This window comes from Acinonyx jubatus, chromosome C2 (genome assembly GCF_027475565.1).
Source record: "Acinonyx jubatus isolate Ajub_Pintada_27869175 chromosome C2, VMU_Ajub_asm_v1.0, whole genome shotgun sequence".
Classification (NCBI taxonomy): Eukaryota; Metazoa; Chordata; class Mammalia; order Carnivora; family Felidae; genus Acinonyx; species Acinonyx jubatus.
Genome location: NC_069384.1, coordinates 25,716,795 through 25,739,249, shown reverse-complemented (window position 1 = coordinate 25,739,249; position 22,455 = coordinate 25,716,795). Strand labels below are relative to the sequence as shown.

At 38.5% G+C, this 22,455-nt stretch overlaps 1 pseudogene; it reads left to right on the top strand.

The window, feature by feature from the left end:
• LOC106973087 (40S ribosomal protein S2-like) overlaps positions 1-16,867 on the top strand; it is a 95,748-nt pseudogene extending 78,881 nt beyond the window's left edge.
• Positions 16,868-22,455: the final 5,588 nt, after the last annotated feature.

Here is a 22,455-nt window from a genome sequence, read left to right as displayed (position 1 = left end):
TACTATTCAGATTCTCCAAGAACCTGAGGTGCCAGCCTCAGATGCTGGCTTATGCCTTTAACTTGTTCCTAGGATTACTGAGGCCTCTCTTGTTCAGTCTTAGTCACAGATTGAAGTTACTCTGTTTTAATCCACCTGCAGCTCAAATCATTGTTTCCAGCACATTTATATTGCATTTTTGTATTCAAGCTCTGCCATTCTGTTTTTAGTTTTTCATTTTCTTGAGGTATAGTTGACATACAGCACCAGATGAGTTTAACGTATATAGCATAATGACTTAACTTACATTTATTACAAAATGATTGCCATAGTAAGTTTAGTTAACATACACCATCTTATATACATAAAAAAAAAGAAGAAATATTTCTTTCCTTATGATGACAACTTTTAGGATTTTTTCTCTTAGCAATTTTCAAATATACTGTACAGCAGTGTTAACTATAATCATCATGTTGTATTCCTAGTACTTATATATTTTATAACTAGAAGTTTGTACATTTTCATGGCATTTATTCAATCCTCCTCCCTCCTGACCCCTGCCTCTGCTAACCATGGATCTGATTTCCTTTTCTATAAGTTTGGGCTTTTTGTTTGTTTGTTTTTTAGATTCCACATATAAGTGAGATTATACAGTATTTTCCTCTCTGGTTTATTTCACTTAGCATAATGGCCTCAAGATCTATCCAATGGCAAGTCTCAAATGGCAGGATTTCCTTCTTTTTTATGGCTAAATAGTATTCTAATATATATATCACAGTTTCTTTACCCACTAATCTGTCAGTGGACACGTTGGTGGATCCCATGTCTTCACTATTTTAATTTTTTTTTTTTATCGTTTATTTATTTTTGAGACAGAGAGAGACAGAGCATGAACAGGGGAGGGGCAGAGAGAGGGAGACACAGAATCTGAAATAGGCTCCAGGCTCTGAGCGGTCAGCACAGAGCCCGACGTGGGGCTCGAACTCACGGACCATGAGATCATGACCTGAGCCGAAGTCGGACGCTTAACCGACCGAGCCACCCAGGCGCCCCATGTCTTCACTATTTTAAATAATGCTGCAAGTTCTGGAATTTCTAACCTTTTAGATCAGTGGTTCACAACCCAGGCTGCCAGGATGCCAGTGGATCCACCCAGAGAGCTTTTAAAATGTAGTGATGCCTCAATTCCACCCTTTGGCTCTTGATTCCATTGGTTGTGGAGGTGCCAAGGCATTGGTATTTTTTCAGAAGCTCCTTTGATTCTAATCAAAGCTTGGGCCAAGAACCAAAGTGCCGCGAGAAATTACTCCGTGCTTACACACCTTTTGTTTTTCTTTCTTTTTTAAAAAGTAAGCTCTATATCCAATGTGGGGCTCAAACTCATGACTCCAAGGTCAAGAGTCATATACTGTACTGACTGAGCCAGCCAGGTGGCTCATGCTTACACATCTTGATTAGTGTTTCTCCTCTCCCTCCTGAGACCCTGGCATCCTGAGGACTCACTCCACATCATATTTATACTTTTTTTCTGGCTTTTGCATGTAACCTTTTTCATCTCCTTCCCAATCCTGCATCTGTAAATTATTAATGAAGAAGACATTTTTTCTTCTTCTAGTGCTTCTCCTAGTGCTCAGGACAAAGCTGCTGGCACTAGAGGCTGGAGGGTACTTGTGTTTGGAGGGCTCAGGCCGCTGCTGGCAGGACTCTCCTTATTCCAATGGGAACCCCAACAAATTTGGATGTGGCTCTAAGAAGTGCCAAGAGATATAGGTGATAAGCCTCTGAGGTCTCCTGAAACATGCCAAGTGGGGGGCTCTAAGATATATCACTCTTCTTTCATTTCTCCTCATTCATCATCTGTATTACTTGGTGCAACCTGCAGTTCTGGACACAAGCCCTTGCATCATTATTAATATCTTTGCTGGGCTAATTCCTCTCTTCTCATCTTGACAACTGGAATTTTATCCATGAGTTAATTCCAAATTCTATCCACTCCACAAGGCCTTTCCTGACCACCCCCTTCTAGTCTCCTGTATTATTTGGAACTTCCATAACATAAGGCAGCAGCCTAAGTAGAAATAACCACGGATTAGGAACCAGGCCAGACTCTAATTCTGCACAAACCAATACTGTCTGAGCATCTATGCTATAGTATTTGTTGACTGACTGACTGAATGGATGAATGAATGGTCTTGGGTGAAAAACTTTTCTGAGTCTCCATTTTTTAAGCTGCAGAATAGAGGGCCATTACAGAGAGGTGGGTTTTTTGTTTTGTTTTGTTTTGTTTCTAAGAGTGGTCCTTGCAATGCCTGTATCAGAATTCCTTGGGGTTTTTGTTTAAATGTTGAGTCCTTTCCTCCTTTCTGAATCAGAATTGCTGGAGGCCTGAGAATGTTTAACATTGCACCCCAGGTGACTATTATGGTCAATAAAATTGTAACACCATTGAATTAGTTGTTATTTGTTCAATGAAAGTGACATGAAGGCAGTCTACATGTAAAACTTTGGACATCATAGAGAGGGAAATTCTTTTTTGTGGAAGGTTGATGGAAGAGATCCCTTGGTTGTTAAAGTGTTAAGTAGTGGAAAGAACTTGAAATACTCCAGGAACATTAGGATCGTCTGCAGGTAGAAATTACGTTGGGGCAGAGTGATAGCGATGTATTTGAGTATCATCGATTCACATATCCTCCCTTTTGTAGGTGATAATTATGCATTAAATACCTTGCTCATTAGGCTAAGGCAAGCACTGGGGAAACAAGAGTGATTTTTGCCATATCAGCTCCATGTTGACATGGCTGTTATTATTACTCATGCTTGGCAGTGTTGGTTGCAAGACCAGGAACCAGAATCCCCAGGAGATAACTGAGTCCAATTTCCAAGATACTGACTGTGTTCTTACAAAATCTTGACTCTGCATTGCCACTTCTTTTTCATTTGGAGTCTATGGATTCTGTTTTCCATAGGAATGACTTTTGAATTTTATAAATGAAGTCAGGGAGACTAAGATTTTCTTTATAATGGTTTTTTTTTTTTTTTTTTCCGGTAGCTGTCTTTGCTGTGATGTACCAAATCTAAGCAGGGGCACATGTTATGTTACAAGTTTTTGGACTGAAAAATCTCCTAAAGATATAAAATTACCAGCTGTGATGACTTTATTCATGCTTAAATCAGCATTCAGCTTCAGACGAAATTTCTAGTCATCAAAGAAAGAGCAGACTTGCTGTGATTCTGATTAATTGTCAGAGACCTGCTTGTAAGAAAAGCTGGCTTTTATTTCTGACTATATTACTGAACGCCTCTGTGATCTTAAGTATGCTTAAAGAGCTTTAGGATATCTTGGTTTCACACTCTGTAAAATGGAGATAAAAATACATTGCATACATCTTTCAGAAGTACCATGAGGATTAATGAGACAATGTTAGCAGACATATTAAAATCACCCAATTTTTTTTTTTTTGTATTCGGACTTCTGATTCATTTCCTAATACTAAAAACAGGGTCATGTATTAAGAAAAAAAAAAGAGAAAACTATGAAGGCTTAAGATTATAGTGAGCTGTAATAGCAATTTCCCCAAAAGAATGAACAGATGACAAGGAGGATTATTAAGCTCCTATATATAAATCTTCCCTTTTACTTAAATTCCATGTTTTGCTTATATTTTATAAAAGAATTTTTTACAGTGCTAGGAATCTTGACCCGTACACCAGCTGTCTGTTTAATTTTAAAACCACTAAAATGGACTAAAACCTTACATTGTCAGTAATGATTTGCTTTACTTGACTAATGAGGGTGATATCCCTAAGCAAGTAATAAGCCCAGAGCCCAGCGCCTGGTTGAGTGTTGTTATCTTATCTCTGGACAACTCAGTCTCTGTTGGAGGAAATTCATGAACCAAAATTCATGGACTGCGGGTAAGAGAGGAGCCATCCATCATCAGGGGCCCATCCATCATGCTGTTGCCCCACATTGTGCAGGGGGTTTGCCTGCCATGAATTTCATCAGTGGCTGTATTTCATAAGTCGAGCCTGGTGATCAGGCAGGGTCACCCTGAAACCCCATCTGGAGAGTCAGGCATCACATGGCTGCCTGTCTCTTCTAGATTGATGGCTATCCCAGCATCTGTAGGTTTTAAAGCAGCTTAGGAAAAGCTGGAGGAGCAGCTCTACAGGCCACAGGAATTGTGGGCTGAGGGGGAGAAGAGCGGCTGGACGGGGAAAAGAGAGAGCAGAGAAACAGGAAACAAAATATGAGAGAAGAAAAATATATAAGCAAAGTGGGGGAAAGAGACACCAAAATTATATGTAAAAGTGAGGATAAAGGGAAAAGAAAGCAAACCCAGATGGAAGGAAGCCAGAAAGATAATCATTTCACATTCACTGAGATGATACGTTTGGAGACACTTTCTCCACAGACTTTTGGTGTCTGGCGTGCGTTTGTCTACTTTCCCAGGAGCCTTTCGTTTTCAGTGTTTCTGCATATTTTCCCCACTCAGTCATTTCAATAAAGCTAGGCCAATATTAGCTCTGTTTTACATGTGAGAAGAGGAAGGCAGGTTTATTGTGAAGCAAATAAAGCTTAAGCTACAGGGCACTTCCCTAGCACAGGCTCTTTCCAAGGCTCTGGGAGGGGCCTTAACAATGTGATTATATCGTCATTGCAGGAGGAACCACAGTCCAGATTACTGTAGTCTTTTTTCCTTTCTGACTTCTCCATCAGGTTTCACCTCCTGTCGGGTGACCTTGGAGTATTTTTGGCACCTGGCTGAGAGAAGTTGAGTCGAGGATGCATTTATGCGGTGTGGGATTTTTAGGTTATTTCCATGTGTGGGTAAGTTATTGCTAGCTGTTCTGGGGTAGGAGTAGCTTTCCAGACACATCCTATGGTGCCTTTCTTCTCCTGCTCAGTCTCCAATTCTGATAGCCCTTGGCTCTGTGCACAGTAGAGAAGAAAGAAGGCTTGAAATGAAGGGCGTCAGAAGCTAGTTTCGGGGGATGTTTTCCAGTCATCGGATGTGTAAGAAAGATTGCAGCAGACCATGAAAAGACCTGGAGGAAACTTAAATGGGTATTAATAAGTGAAAGAAGCCTATTTGAAAAGGCTACGTACTGTATGATTCCAACTATATGACATTCTGGAAAGGGCAAAATAGACCCAGTGAAAGATCAGTGGTTGCCAGGGGTTGTGTATGGGGGAGGAGATGATTAGCCAGATTGCACAGAGGATTTTTAGGGCAGTGAAGATATTCTATGATATTATAATGATGGATATATGTCATTATACATTTGTTCAAACCCATATAATGTATACCACCAAGAGTGAACCCTAAAGTAAACTGTGGTCTTAGGATGATTATAATGTGTCAATATAGATTCATCCTTGAAATGAAAAGAAAAATGCAGCATTCTGGTGACTGATGTAATGGGGGAAGGCTCTGTATGTGTGGGGGTGGGGGAAAAAAGGGAAATCTCTTCTCTTTCTCTCAATTTCGTTGTAATTTTAAACTGCTTTAAAAATGTGTTAAAATTGGAAACCCAGCAAAAATACAAAAATTGCAAAAAAAAAAAAAAAGTAAGCAGAGGGGATTCAGTTGTTTTTGAAGCCTAGTCAAAGTGGAGATTCCTTCTGGTCAGGAATATACATGATAATGTGGAACATATACTTATAGGCTACCATTTTTCTTCCTTTTTGCTGGGAATCCCACAAAATAGAGTTTATTATAATTGCTGTGTTTGTAAGGCAAAAACCAATACAAACAGCAAGTACAGCTAAGTGTGAGGTTGCTTTTTTATTTTATTATTATTATTATGAAATGTTTATTTTTGAGAGAGAGAGAGCATGCAGGTATGGGTGAGTGGGGGAGGGCAGAGAGAGAGGGAGAGAATCCCAAGAATCTTGCACTGTCAGCACAGAGTGATGCAGGGCTTGAACCCACAAACCATGAGACCATGACTTCAGCCGAAATTCAGTCAAATGCTTAACCAACTGAGCCACCCAGGCGCCCCGAAGTTGCTTTTTAAAAATGGATGCCAGCTGTCAATAGGAGAAAACAATTTGAATTAATCATGATAGAATTTTTTTTTCTTTTTGTCCCCTTTAAAAAACATTACAAAACAGGGCCACCTGGGTGTCTCAGTTGGTTAAGCATCCAACTCTTGATTTCGGCTCAAGTCGTGATCTCACAGATAAAGCTGTGCATCGCCTGCATTGGGCTCTGCACTGAGCATAGAGCCTGCTTGAGATTCTCTCTCTCTCCCTTTGCCCTTCCCTCCCTCCCTGTCTCTCTCTCTCTGTCTCTCTCAAAACAAACATTTTAAAAAATATTACAAAATTGTCATCATAGGAAAAGATTATCAAAGAGTATGCAGACAAAAATGTAGGGGGGAAAGTATTATAGCAGTGTGTGAGACAACATAAAAATATCTTATTATTCAGGATTTTGTGATATTTGTGGTATTTGTCAGCTTAACATTTTTTTTAGTTATTTTATTTCTCACTATAAATTTGTATTTTCATGCTTAAATTTGGATTATAATTGTATATTTTTCTTAAAGTATGTTTTGAAATCACATATAATCTTTAGTTCCACAAAACCTAGATTTGATCGTGGAGTAAAAAAAGGTCAAATAGATAGTTTTTCTGAGGTCACATGGCAACTGGCAAAATAGGCCATACAGCACAGAACAGCAGAGTTCTCTTCAGCCATCCGTCTATTTCTTTGGTCTTTCTCTAGTTTTAAGACAAAAGTGAAAGACAGCACTACCTTGAATGTGCAATCCAGAACACACACAAGCATTTAAATTGATGTCACCAAAAATAGAAACATCACAAGAATGTGACCCGGAAGGAAATGACTAATAAGTCATTGATTTTATTAAGTGGTAAATTTAGTTACAAAAATATATATATTAAAGGGTAAAACAAAGTATTAACTGAATTTTTTAGTTGTTTTCCTTTTATATAGAGATGAATAGAGAGTACAGATGTGTATTCAGCAGGCAATAGGAATAGTGCCAAACTTGAAAACAGGAAACCTTGATTAAAGACCCTATTCTACTTGTAATGAGCCTGGTAATCATGGCAGATTTTGTTAATTGTCCCCAAAATTCTTTCCCATTTTCTTCTGTGTAGTACCCGTTGCTCAGGTATAGCCTCCCAGCTAGACAACATCCCCTAGTCTTCCTGTAACTTAAGTGCAGTTGTATGACTAAGTGTTAACAATGGATTGCAAGTAAAAATGTTTTTTTTTTTTACTTGCAATTCTGTATAATGCTCTTATACAGTTCTTATAATATTCAAGAAGAGGTTGTCTGCTCCCATTCATTTTTGATTCTTCCCCTGAGCTGGAATGCAATATTAGTGAGCCCATGTTCACCTGTAAGGGCAGAACCCAAGAGGGCAACAACATAGAAAGACCCTAGATGCTCAGACAATTCTGGACTGTGACATGAGAGAGAAATAAGTAGTTAAATTTTTTTTTTTTTTTGAAGAGATGTTAGCTAATGCTACAGTGGTAATGGTATTGCAATATAAAATGTATCAAATCAGCAAGTGCATCCTAAACTTATATGCTACACGTCAATTATATCTCCATTTTTAGAAAAGATTTTTTTCTGAGCCACTGTATTTTTGAAGTCTCCTTGCAAAAATAGCTTGTAAAAATGGTTTGCAGCCTAACCAACACTGAACTAGGAGCAAGTTACCACCTCTCAAAGCTTCCGTTTCCTCAAGTGTAAAGTGGGGACCATAAAACCAATTCTGGCCATGCATGCAGCTGCTCTGAGTATTAAATTAAATAATGTAAATCAGAGATGAATACATTACATTGTATAATATAAAATATTATTTATGTTTGGGTGTTACCACTAGTGGGGGAAGAAGATGAAATGAGATTTTATTTATTTATTTATTAAAATTTTTTAAAATGTTTATTCATTTTTGAGAGAGAGAGAGACAGACAGAGACAGAGTGCAAAAGGGGGAGGGGCAGAGAGAGAGGGAGACAGGAAATCTGAAGCAGGCTACAGGCTCTGAGCTGTCAGCACAGAGCCTGATGTGGGGTTCAAACCCATGAACCGTGAGATCAAGACCTGAGCCGAAGTTGGGCACTTAATGAACTGAGCCCCCCAGGTGCCCCTGAAGGTTTTATTTTTTATTTTCTTAACAAATTTTTTGTTTTGGAATAAGCTTAGATTAAGAAAGTAAGTGCATAACTTTAGTATACCTTTAGCCGGCACCCCCAATGTTAATGTTTTACATTCCCACAGCACATTTTTCAAAGCTAAAAAATCAGCATTGGTCCATTACTGTAAATCTAGACTTTATTTGGATTTTACTAGTTTTTCCACTAAAGACCTTAAATTTTTCTCCCAGAATCCCATTTATGAGACAACATTGCATTAATTGCCATATTTCTTGATCCCTCTGGTCTGGACATTTTCTGTTTTTTTCTTATTTTTCATGACCTTTAGAGTTCTCCCCCCCACCCCCTTTTTTTAATCACCAAAACAGTTTTAAGTGATATTGACTGATATTCTGTGGAAAGTTCCTCTAGTTGGGTTTTTCTGATGTTGTTTTCATGATTTAACAGTAATGATGGTTTGGGGGACTTTATTTTATTTTGTTTATTTATTTTTTAAAATGTTTTATTTATTTTTTGAGAGCGAGCGACAGAGTGTGAATAGGGGAGGGGCAGAGAGAGAGGGAGACACAGAATTCAAAGCAGGCTCCAGGCTCCGAGCTGTCAGCACAGAGCCGGATGCGGGGCTCGAACCCATGAACTGTGAGATCATGACCTGAGCCGAAGTCTGATGCTTAACCTTCGAGCCACCCGGCACCCCTGGGGGTTTTTATTTTTAATGAAAAAAGTTATGTAGGATAGAAAGGGATAAGGGGTTAAAAAAAAAAAAAAAAAGCAAGAGAGAGCACACAAGCGAAAATAATCACTCTATTTCAATTTGATTGCTTAATTAGCTCTAACTATTGTCCTAGTTAGCATGCCCCTGTGGCAGAGTAGAATTTTGTACATTAGCCTTATAAGGTACCTTTGAGAATGGCAAGAAGGTATCAGCTTCCTTCTCGCTCCTTATACCTCTGAATGGGCCTAGGTTGTCCATTTACTGTCCCTTCCTTCATTCTGGAAAAGTATCTAAAAAGCATAAGGTTATGATTCTGGAACTTGATGGCAGATGGGTATCCATTGGCATGAGCATCTTGTCTCGTGGAACAGAAAATAGTCTTTATTTTTTTTTTATTTTTTTTTTAGAAAAACTGTTCACTTACAGCCTCAAAGCCACAGTGAACTGGTTCGCAAACCCTTAGCATATTGAGAAGCCTTTTTTTTTTTTAATTTTATTTTAAGAGAGGAGGGAAAGGTGGAGGGAGAGAGGAACATTACAAAGGCAAATATCAATTATAGGCAAGAAAAAAGATAAGACTTAGTGAATTTAAGATCTTGAAGAAAAGTTTCAATGAACAAGAAGGCTAAAATCTTTCCTTGGATGCTGAACTGTAGTCTGACTCCCCTCACATTATAAAGGGAAAGCAATATTTTGATTAGGACAGGAATTAACCTACATACTTCATTTTGTATTTACTTTTTAAGTTGATCACATCCTGGGCAAGAACCTGCTAGGCAATATTGTTTTATTTTTATTTTTTTAATTTTTTTTTTAACGTTTATTTATTTTTGAGACAGAGAGAGACAGAACATGAACGGGGGAGGGTCAGAGAGAGAGAGGGAGACACAGAATCTGAAACAGGCTCCAGGCTCTGAGCTGTCATTACAGAGCCTGACGCGGGGCTTGAACTCACAAACCGCAAGATCATGACCTGAGCCGAAGTCGGACGCTTAACCGACTGAGCCACCCAGGCGCCCCAGCAATATTGTTTTTAATATTTTAAGTAAAGATATCCATCTTGACTGCCATTAGAATTATTAAAAAAGGTTTACTATGTCATTTCTTCTCTGGCTATATAAAGTCTTGAGTATACAAATTATCATCAGCACACACACACACACACACACACACACACACACACACACCTATACTTAAAAAAAAAAAAACCCAAAAAACAAACAAACAAAAAACCCTAAAAAGATAAAACTGACTGGGAAGGATCTAATTTTAATTAAATTCCAGAGTCCATTCTTTGAAGAGATCTTTTGGCTAAATCCAATCCAATCCATGGATAGCTCTGTACTGTTATCTTTCATCTTTTTTTTTTTTATATGAAATGTATTGTCAAATTGGTTTCCATAAAACACCCAGTGCTCATCTCAACAGGTGCCTTCCTCAGTGCCCATTACCCACTTTCCACTCCCCCCCACCCCCATCAACCCTCAGTTTGTTTTCAGTATTTAAGAGTCTCTTATGGTTTGCTTCTTTCCCTCTCTGTAACTTTTTTTTCCCCCTTCTCCTCCCCCCTGGTCTTCTGTTGAGTGTCTCAGGATCCACATATGAGTGAAAATATATGGTATCTGTCTTTCTCTGCCTGACTTATTTCACTTAGCATAACACTCTCCAGTTCCATCCACGTTGCTACAAATGGGCAGATTTCATTCTTTCTCATTGCCAAGTAGTATTTCATTGTATATATAAACCACATCTTCTTTATCCATTCGTATCTTTCATCTAAGATCCATTCCTGGAAATCTTGTCTGGACTCAAAAGGCAACACCTCAGAGAATACTTGATGTATATGATCTTTGTCAGCATCCACTTTTCTCTGTCTATACGTGGCTTCCCTCTGACCATTAATCTCCTGTTAAGCACTATTTCCCTATATCCCCATTTCCTCCCCCACCTAATTCCCTCCTTCTTCAAACTCATGTCCCAGTTTTCACCATGTCCTGCTGAGTCTGCTTCTTAAATGCATCTCAATTCCATCCATGTCTTTCTTTCTCTACTATTCGGGTCTAACACTACCACTTTTCTGGTGTGACCCTCTACTACCATTTTTCTTTCTTTTTTTAAAGTGTATGTATGTATGTATTATGTAATCTCCACATGCAGCATGGGGCTTGAACTCATAGCACCAAGATCAAAAGCCATGCTCTTTGGACTGAGCCAGCCAGGCGCTCCTGTACTACTACTCTTCTGGACTAATGCACAGTCTCCAGTGCAGCGGCAGTGATATTTCTGAGACGTAATTCTCTTTGTATTGGTTCCACATGTGGCTTTTAAGTAGCTTCATCCCCTGACCCGCGTAAGGAAAAAAAAGTCAAAATTCCTGAAAAATACTGATAATAGATCTAGTCTTGCCAGATCTGGTCTACCCATATTTTCCCAGCCAGATGTTTGGCATTTCCACCTTGTTGTTCTTATTCACCATCTCTCTCCTGCTTTCCTCCCTTATCTTGCTCATTTCTCTCCCCACCATTGACCCCTTGGCCATTTCTTTCCGTCCCTAAAAGATGCCCTACTTCCCCCCTGACTCCCCAAGACCTTCACTCACTCTCCAAATCCCTTTTCTCTCATCCTTCAGGATTGCATGCCCCCACTCAGCCAACAGGAGAATCTCCCTGCCCCTTCTTTTCTATTAGTTTAGGTTGGGGTTCTCAACTATGCATCCCAGACATCCTCATCTTCTTCTTTAATAAACCATCCTCTTTTGTAATCGTGAGCTTGTTAAATATTTTGTAAATAAATACATTTTGTTAATTATTTCAAAGAAATACATACATCCTAAAACCCTCATGGACCACATTATAGAGGAGTAGAAGATTCATCAGATTTGCAAAAATATGGCAAGTAAATGGTAGCAGGGTCTAATACCTATCCCTTCTCAGTGCAAAAGTTTTCTTTTACTATACAGATATTATCGAGAACTATTTTGCATTGCACTCTAAACCTGTGGGAAATTTTCTTCTTAATTAGTATGCTCTGAATTTAATTTTCTGTACTTTCCTATCCTAAGTGAGAGTCCATTTAGGAGCTCTCAGTAGGAGGAACTGGATAATGTAGTTGGACATGTTATAATTCTAATGGAGAGAGTCAAGCATGCCTGGGATTACTCACAGAAAGTCCTGGCTATATCTGATAACAACCTTGGTTTTGTTACGTGCCTGCATATGCATAGTTACATTCTTAAACTGATATCCAAACACAGTTAACTATAATAACTGTTGTGTGCTTCTAGAGGATGTAAATATATCATGAAACAAAAAATGTAATTGTGGATGGTAGGTAGCAATTCCAAAAAGACTCATAATCACTAATCTATTTCTTCTCTTTTAAACCCTTTTGTGTTTAAGCTTCTAACGTATCTCTACATAACATATTCCCCCACCCTCCACTTTGATAAATATGTTTGATGAACACTTTGAAAACATATGTATTTTTCCTTGATTATTTCTAGAAGAACAGTTTTCAGATTTTTAGTTATTAAAAAACAGCTTTAGTTTAATTCTGAAAAATTTGCTTTTGTAGCAAGACATCTAGGTGTGTTCCTTGGAAGCTACTGAACACAACTCACAACTTTCTGTCATCTGTATCTATTCACAGTGAGAGAAAAAGTGCCTTTAGATCTATATATAGTGTTACGTCACTAGAGATCCTGTATTTTATTCCAACCGAACATAGTAGACTGTGGAAAAACAGACAGGAATATCTTGGTATTTTCATTATGACTGTGATTGACTTGCTGTGGTATTCCATCCTCCTAATGAATATAAAATCATTGCTGAAATGTCCCCATTCAGCAGAAATACATAAACAATGAAGGAAAAGTAATTTAATTTTAGCTTATATTTGACTGAATGGTTACCAGTTTGGGGTAGCAGCCACAAAAAGCCAAGCAAATTCCAATGCTGTCAGGCAGTGTCTGGCAATAACAAGCAATTACAGTTTTCTTCTTAGAAAAGTCCCCAGATATTTCATCAAAAGTACTTAAGGTCAAATAAAGCATATATTCTCTTGCTTATGAACATGCATTCTAGAAACATCCTCCATGTGCTCTTTCTGGTTTGTGGCTGCTGTCGAGTTCCTTCTTTCCCCATTTTCAGGGACTTGCTTGCTCCACTTGACAAAATCCTCTGGTCATTCATACCCCGCCCTGCACGGACCTGCCACTTCGGCCCTCCTAGCCCCACTGCCAGTACTAACCCATCTTGTCACTCCTCTTCTTGATGCCAGGGGAGAGTTGAGTTTCACAACTCTGGGAATATAATGTACTTGGTATAGTCTCAAATGGAACTCTAAATGTGTTTCCCTTTAGGAATTACATGGTGGAATTCCTCCACACGTGGTGAATACATTCTCCCCAGTGCCTTGGAACCTAATCGTCACATGATAATGGTTGCATAGAAAGTATGTTGAACAACTGACTTGGGGGTGATTTGGGGAAAATTGTAATTGCCTGGACTTCTGGCACTATTCATATTCCTATACTATTTATATTCACTTAGTATCAAAATAAATGGTGATTTTAAGAAATATAGCAGTTTTGAAACAAAATAGACTACTGTTATAGGCGTGGTATAGCCATCAAGTCAAAAGTGAATGGCGAAGTACAGAAGACTGACCTCCGAGTGTGGCCTTCATCCCACATTTACAAAGTATTGTAATTCTAGAATTTCACCAAAAGATAACTATGTGAAACCTGTGAAATGAAGGTAACTAGGAATAATTTTGACTTTTATTTTTCACCACTCCTGCCCCTAAAACTCAATGTATATTAGAAAGCAGATTTAGCTTCTTCTCTGGGAAAACACCAAATGGTGGATGACACTGGTGGGGCCCTGGAATGGGAGGCCACAGCGGCTTCCGAAGCCGCATCTGGGGCCAGGGCAGGCCAGGGTGGGAGTCGGGTGGGGAGGTGGCCTAGTCCGGGGCTGGGGTGGGGTTGGGGCGGGTCCGGGGTTGGGGCGGGGCCGCGGAGCTAGTGGAGGCAAAGCCTAAGGTGAGGAGTGGATCCCGGTCACCAAGCTGGCCGCCTGGTCAAGAACATGAAGATCAAGTCTTTGGAGGAGATCTATCCCCATCAAGGAATCCGAGGTCATTGACTTTTTCCTGGGGGCATCCCTCAAGGATGAGATTTTGAAGATTATGCCCCTGCAAAAGCAGACCCATTCTAGCCAGTGGACCAGGTTCAAGGCATTTGTTGCCATCAGGGATTACAATAGACACGTCGGTCTGGGTGCTAAGTGCTCCAAGGAGGTAGCTGCTGCCATCCATGGGGCCATCGTCCTGGCCAAGCTTTCCATCATCCTGGTTTAGCGAGGCTACTGGGGGAACAAGATTGGCAAGTCCCACACTGTCCCATGAAAGGTGACTGCCCCTGTGGCTCTATGCTGGTGCACCTCATCCCTGCCCCCAGAGGCATTGGCATTATCTCAGCCCCTGTACCCAAGAAGCTACTGATGATGGCTGGTATGGATGACTGCCACACCTTGGCCAGGGCCTGCACTGCCACCCTGGGCAACTTTTGATGCCATTTCCAAGACCTACAGCTATCTCACCCCTGACCTTTGGAAAGAGACTGTGTTCACTAACTCTCCTTATCAGGAATTCACTGACCATCTTGTAAAGACCCACACCTGAGTCTCGTGCAGAGGACCCAAGCAGATTTAGAAGTATACTGTGTTTTATTAGGTTATTTATAAAAATGTATTTTTGTATTTTATTAATTTAAATAAATTTTTAATTCCAATTCATTAATATAGAGTGTTATATTAGTTTCAGGTGTACAATAATTCTAGGTTATTTATGTTTTTTAGAAATTCTTCCTAAAGGAAATGTTGTCTATTGAACTGCTATTGAACTGTCTATTCACTGCTGTCCTTTGGGGGTTAGTGAGAAATAAATGGGTGACAAAGAAAAGAAGTTGTTGTATTGTTGAAATTGAATGTACAGGTTAGAAAAGTTCTGTGGCTTCAAGATTGGCGATGGATTTCATTAATTACAATTAAAAACTTGCAGTGGAAACCACCCAGGAAATAAATCTTTAGAGTAAAGTGCGAACAGCTTTTCAGAAAGGAATTAAGTGATTAAGTGGCCCCACATGGTCTATCACATAATTGTATAATCATATGGATATTTTCTTTGATGAAAGAAAGACAGATAATTTGAGGACTATAAATAGGGAAGCAGACTGGGACAAATAAGCCAGATATAGGAAGGTCTTTTCTTCTTCAGCCAAAATCTTCCTATTGATGCATTACCATTTTTAATGGATGGTGGAAATTAAGTTTTCTCTAAAAATGAAGTCTCTAGTGTATGAGTTACATCTTTTACTATTCTATTTTTGCAATCTAAATTTTTGCCTTTGTAAAGGCAACTTTATAGAAAGATACTTTCAAAAGTATCAGGCAAATTATGAATAAAAAGCGGTTGGGACAAGCTGAGAAGAACAAGGATGAACACCCAGCTCCTTGGAACTCCCTATCTGCTAAAATGTGATGCCACCCCATTCAAGAATCATTTGATAACATTACTTTGATCTTTAAATGTACTCAGTTGAGTTTTGTTTTTTAACACTAGAGAGAAGGCAGGGTTCAGAGTCCAGGAGACTAGGTATGGGTTTAATGGGTTTGATATCCAAAGATTCAGGTCCATTTTAAGAGACTCACAAAGAAAAAGATCCAAGAACATTAGCCAGAGTTCCAGGCCCTCAGAGATCAGTTGAAATCTGGGTTTGTGGGTGTCCAGGGGCTTTAGCGACAGGAAGACAAAAGGGGTAGGATGTGTGTAGGCAAGAGCAGGCAATGATATGAATGGGTTTCTAATATTTTACAATACAAGAAATGAGTCCTATAAATATACACAAAAACCTGGCTTTAAAAAAGGTAAAATTAGGTTTATCCAATGACGTTACAGAGAAGTATTCCTGATGATTGGAGGAGACAGGAAACTGAACAAATGGTGTTCACAATACCAACCTGTGGGAGTTCCTTGAGGAATGGACTTGCCTTTGTCACCTCTGGGTCTTTAGGACCTAGAGCTTGGAGCTGAATTGTGGCTTAATGTATAGGACTCTAAAAGTCTTCTAAAGTGACCTTAGGGGAGCAGAAAGAGATTTGAGTAAATTAAAATGGGCTCTAGGTATAGTGAATTGTAGAGTATCAAAGTATTAGTTGAGATGCTGAATTCAGCCTATAGGCTTATGATATATATATTCTTTTCCTTTGGCTTAATTAGCTCAGATTTTTAAAAAGCAATGAATTTTGATTTCCTGGCAGGGAGATGCACCCTCCAGTTTGCCTTGTTTATTCTATGACACAATTGTTTTACCAGGCTCATACCTGAAGCCCTTTGAGTTTGACCCTTTGTCACTACCTGGGAAACAAAGAAGCACAGTGAGCTGAGTGAGCTGATGTTAGTGAGCTGATGTGATAAAATTTCACAAGTTCAACTAGGATGTTTCCAAACTCACATCACTACCTCAAAACTAGAAGCAGATGGCTACATCCTCTTATTCAGTTAGTGTCTTCAGCACCCACTTGCCTATCAATAGAAGCCTAGAACCTCTTTTTTAAGGACCCACCCAATTGGTTGAAGGACTACAGCCAGGTTGATCATATTTGCAAACAAGAGACTTTGCAAATAGCATCTGATACTGATGATACAGTTGGTTGGCACGGTTTTCTTGGTGGTACTCACAGGCTTAAGTGCTCGTTAACTGCTGAGGCTGGGTTTGCTAGTTGCACACTGTGCTCAAACTAGCACTTCCTCCTCTAACAAACTTCCGGTGCTTCACCTTAGGTCCTCAGTCAGACTGACTCTCCTTTCCAGGTAACAGTCTCCAAGGCCACCCTGGTTCACCCAGTTTTTCCACTTTCAGGGCTCTGTGAGCAGAGTTCGACAATGGATACCTTCTCTCCTAGAAGACTCTGGATTTTTTTTTTTTAAGTTTATTTATTTATTTTGAGAGAGACAGAGACAGCACGAGTAGGAGAGGGGCGGTGGGGGGGGGGGGGGACACAGAGAATCCCAAGCAGGCTCCACACTGTCAGCACAGAGTCCAATGTGGGGCTTGAACTCATGAAATCATGAGATGATGACCTAAGCAAACCAAGAGTCAGCCGCTCAATCTACTGAGCCACCCGGGCATCCTGACTCTGGATTCTTTATGTAAAAAGATTCATCCTTCCCCACCCCACCCCACCAAGTGACAGCTTTGCTATCTGCCTTTTCCTCTAACAATAAAATCTTGTTTGGAAAAGAAAAACTACTTTTCATTCTGTGGAGTCCTTCACTCACCCTATGTGGGTCCGTTGCCCTTGAGGGATTTACTAAGGAAGACCAAAACTTCCTAAAACAGAGATAATTTCCTTTTTCATAACTTTCTCTAATTTATTTTCAAACCACATCAACCTGTTTGTCCCAGGCATAGGCATCCTACTGCATTCATATTTTTCATATAAAGCTTTGCATTGATTCAGAAAACAAAAACTCAGGTATAACAACATTAATGTGGAAAGACGATTAGATTTAGTAATCTGAACAAATTCGGTGAAATACTTACCTGAATTACAAATTATGTGAGTGAGGCTGTGGAAATTCAATTCTTAGAAGGCTCTTTTTAACCAAATATAATAATTAGGTCAATTGCCATAACTTTGTAGATGTTGAGGGCTTTCCAACAGGGTCTCATATATGCTCCCTTCTATTTTATACATAATTTAAAAATCTCAAAGAAATTACCCTGGGAAGACTATAAATGGGAGCGATCAAATCCTAGCCAATTAATTTTTTTTTCTTTTTTTAAATCAGTTTTACCAATGTGATTCCATCTGGCTGAATTGAGAAGGTAATTTATTGCATTTGGTAAAAGGGCAGCCCTTTTACTAAATTATAAATATGTTAACTAAATGGAAATATCATCTAAATTACATGCCTGTTCCCTTCCTGATGAACTGCAAGTCTGAGCTTCCCAGAGAAGCATTCAATAAATAGGCTTTAGACATAGGGCTTCTACTACTGGCCATCAAAATAATTAGGTATAGAAATGTTTTAGAAAAATACAGACATTTATGATTTTAATTTACTTTTTTTTAGCTTTGACTCTAAAAGCAGACTTAATTATGGCCTAATTTACATGTGCTTAATAGAGATCATGTTTAAAAATGTATTAATTTTTTTTAAAAGTTCATTTATTTATTTTGAGAGAGAGAGAGAGAAACAGAGAGGGAGAGACAGAGTGAGAGGGAGAGAGAGAATCCCAAGCAGGCTTTCCACTATCAGAACCGAGCTCAATGCAGGGCTAGAACCCATGAACCATGAGATCATGACCTGAGACAAAATTAAGAGCTGGATGCTTAACTGACTGAGCCACCCAAGTGCCCCATTAATTGTTATTTTATTTATTTAAAAAAAAAAATTTTTTTTAACATTTATTTGTTATTGAGAGACAGAGAGAGACAGAGCATGAGCAGGGGAAGGGCAGAGAGAGAGAGGGACACACAGAATTCGAAGCAGGCTCCAGGCTCCGAGCTGCCAGCGCAGAGCCTGATGCGGGCCTCGAACTCACAAACCGTGAGATCATGACCCAAGACGAAGTCGGACTCTTAACCGACTGAGCCATCCAGGTGCCCCAATTGTTATTTTAAAAATAACAACAGATCTGTTGATTAAAAATACCTATGCAATTCTATACACTGAGAAGGCTCCTTCCCACCCAATCCTCCCTTGGTTTCCCTTTCCTGATTTTCCTTCTCTTGTTTACCCTCCTTCCATAAAGATAACCACATTTATTTCATTAATCCTGAAATTTTCTTTTTTCTTTTTTTTTTTTATCCTGAAATTTTCATTGCATTTTAATGGGGGAGATGGGGAAGGAGACAAATGAGAATTAACTTTCTAATACATAAATAAATACAAATGTTATTCTCTGCCCCTTTTTACATAAATGGCAAGCAGCATACTGTACAAATTGTTCTACATCTTTTTATTCATATTTATTAATATATTTGCCAGATAATTATATAAGAGTACATGAGTAGCTTCCTCTTTCTTTTTATAGCTGCATGATATTATGTTGGATTGTTTTCAGTTTTATGCTGTTACAAAAAATACATCTGTGAGTAACTGTGTACATCTACCACTTTACATATGTGCAAGTATTTCTGTAGAATAAAATGTTAGAATTGGCGTTGTTGATTCCAAGAGTATATTATGAATTTGTTGTTCTTGGAGATGTTGTCCAATTACATCCATGAGGGGTTGTACCAAGTTATAGCCCCACCAATTTATGAGAGTGCCAATTTTTCCACAATGTATTTTCAACACTGTGTATTATCAAACTTTTAGTTTGTTAAATCCATCCAACAGATAACACGGACAGTTTTAATCTGTATTCCTTATATTACAAGGGATATTACACATCATTTTCATATATTTGAGGCCCACTTATGTTTCCTTTTTGGTGAATTATCTATTTATATCCTTTATCCATTTGTATTGCTTTTTTTCTTGTTTGCTGAAACACACTTTATATTTTAGGAATATTAGGTCTTTGTCCACAGTACATTGCAAATATACTTACCAATTTGTCATTTGTCTTAACTTCGCTTATGGGCTTTTTGTTTTTGATTCTCTGGTTTGTTTTATCACACAGAACTTTTGATTATGTGGTTGAATTTATCAATCTTTTTTCTTTTAAGACTTCTGGAGGTTGGAGTCATTGTCAGAAAGATCTTTCCTTGTTTTCTTCTAGTACATTTATAGCTTTATTTTTTTTACTTCATTTTTTGATTCGTTAAGAATTTTTTCTGATGTTCACTGTGAAATTTGAGTTCTATGTTAATTTTCCCCCTAGATGGGTACCCACTTGTCCCAACAGCACATATTAAATAGCTTGTCTTTTCCTCTACTGATCTAAATTGCTATCCTTAATCCTATTATGTATTTTTATCTGTTTTTTAGACATTTTATTCTGTGACTTGGTCTGTTTATTCATGGGCCAGATAACAGTATTCTAACTGTTAAAGCTTTGTATTTCAATATCTAGAAGTTCCAGTCCTCCTACATTGCTCTTCATTGTCAGTTTTCTGTCTCTTTTTGCCTATTTTTAAAAATGTACTTCAGCATTATCTTATCTAGTTTTAAAAAAGGTCATTATTTATTGTATTAAAAGAATAAAAAAACTTACAGATAAATGTTATTTATATGATGTTGAGTTTTTCTCATATTAAAAGTATGCCTTTCCTTTTGATCAGTTCTTTTGTGTTCTTCAGAGGGTTTTACATTTTTCTACTTTTAGTTTTTATTTCTTAAGATAATTCCTAGGTGTTCTGCAGTTTTTGTTGGTATTGTAAATGAGATCATCCCTTCAAAGTTATTGACACGCGTAAGGACAAATACAGATTAAAAGTAAGAGGTTTAATTCTTCCCATTGAAAATAAGGGAAGAGGTTTTCCTCCCCTTCTTTTTCTTAAAGCATTTCTTTTAGAAACCTCTAATTGGAAATGCTTTCTTTTCTCTTTGAACTGTATATAAATTCTTATGAAAACTGGATAGGCCTGTTGTCAGCTTTTCTACTCGGGGAATGCCTTTCTCAAGAACTCAGGAACCATCTCTTTTCCACGTAAACATCCAAGGAAGATAGCACCCTATTTCCAAATTTCAGCAGAAGGGTAGGAGCCTAACTGGAGCTGACCTGGCTCCCAGTTGTAAAACTACCTCCTATCACAAAAATATGAGAAGTTTGTTTTTCCTTTGTCAGTTAAGTAACACAGATTAGCACTTCAGTTGCCAGGTAAATGTAGGATGAACTATGTGAAATAGAACGTTGCTGTCAAGTCTGATGGCTTAGGGACTAGTTATTGTTTATCTTGAGAATGTGTGCATAATGAGTTGTATCTGCCTATGTGGCTGAAGGGTGGAATTTCTCTCTGCCTCTGCAGTCTCCTATCAGGTTCCCTGTAATGTGTATCATATTCCAGTTTAATGCTTATTCAATAATAAAATTGTTTTCTTTTTCTACTGCCTTCGTGGAGAGGATTTCTGGACTGGAAGAAGATTTTGTTTTTCATTCTCTTTCCTCACATGCAGTGGAGTTGTGTCCTTCTCCTTCTCCCTCTTCATATTTGGGCATGTTGGCAGAAGCTGTGGCTATCTTGGATTCTGCAGGTGCCCTTGAAGATGGAAGCCTCCCTAAGATGGCTAAGGTGTTGAGGAAAGAGGAGAATTTTGGAGCCTGATGATGATGGAGCTTCTGTACCAGCCCCGAATTGTTTAGCTTTAGATTTCTCTCATGTGAGAGAGAAATAAAATTTTCTTGTCTCAGCCACTGTTATTTTGGTTGTTCTGTTAAGTGAGGCTGAATCAGTTATTCTAACTGATCCACTGCCAGAAAGAATAACTTCAGATAAAATAAAGCCAAATCAGCTTTCTTATTTAAGCATCCTTTAACATTTAACTGGTTTTTTGTTGTTGTTGTTGTTTTTTGGTTTTTGGTTTTTGGTTTTTTTGCTTACACCCATGTACTGCAAGTCAACTGACTTAGTTATCAAGACATGCATTTTGCAACCAGTTTATTTTTGGTCTTTACCATGAAGCCATTTGGTCAAATTTCAATGTCCTCTGGGTGCTTTTCTGGCTTTAAAAAAATGACTAAGACGGACTTTTGATAATACATAACTTTAGCTCTTACAGATAAAAATACTAAACTTTGGTCACATTTTGAGCCTCCATCCACCATTAATGCATATGTTGAAATGGGCCTAAAATGTTCTTTAAGGGGAATCTTAACCCTCTTATAGGCTCACTTCTGTGGATAGTTGCTAAATCTTCTATTTCCACATGGGGCTGGAAGTGCCTTCAGCTTCTGTTAAAGGATGTTAATTCAGTTCTGGCGTTGCTGATGATTAAAACCCATCATTCTGTCCTACAGCAGCACCAGAGAATATCTCCAGGCACTTGTCAGGAAGTATAACATTAAATTCACAGCCACTCAGTATGAAGCAAAAGCCCTCTGAGAAGAGTAATATTTATGGAGGACAGCGTGAAGAATATGCAGTCCTTCCCTTCTTCAGATGATCTGAAATCCATCCTTAACTTAAACAGATCCTCTCAGGGCTGTTTGTCTGGATTCCATAGTTTTGGTCCCTTGTACAATGACTTTTATATAATTATGTTTTGTTGTTATGACTTCTGCGTACATCTAAAGATATTATAAATAATAGCTACGTGAACTTATTTTAACTACGATAAGGCTATAGTTGACTCAGTTACTCATTTCATGGCGTGGTGGTTTCTTTATGAGGTCACATGCAATAACTTTCTCTGTGGTTTCATTACAAAACTGCATTCATTAAGTGACTGGTTACTTTTTATTGGTTTGTTTTGTGGATCATGTATTATTTTGTGTATTTTTTTGTGGTATATAGGGTACTAAGTCTGATGACATCTTTTTCTGTAACAGGGGCATCAAAATAAACCCTTGACTTAACGTAGCTTCTTGTTTCACATTTCCACAAATTGTCCTCCTTTTTCATGATCCCTATTCCTGTGACTTTTCCTCCTTGGCTCATCT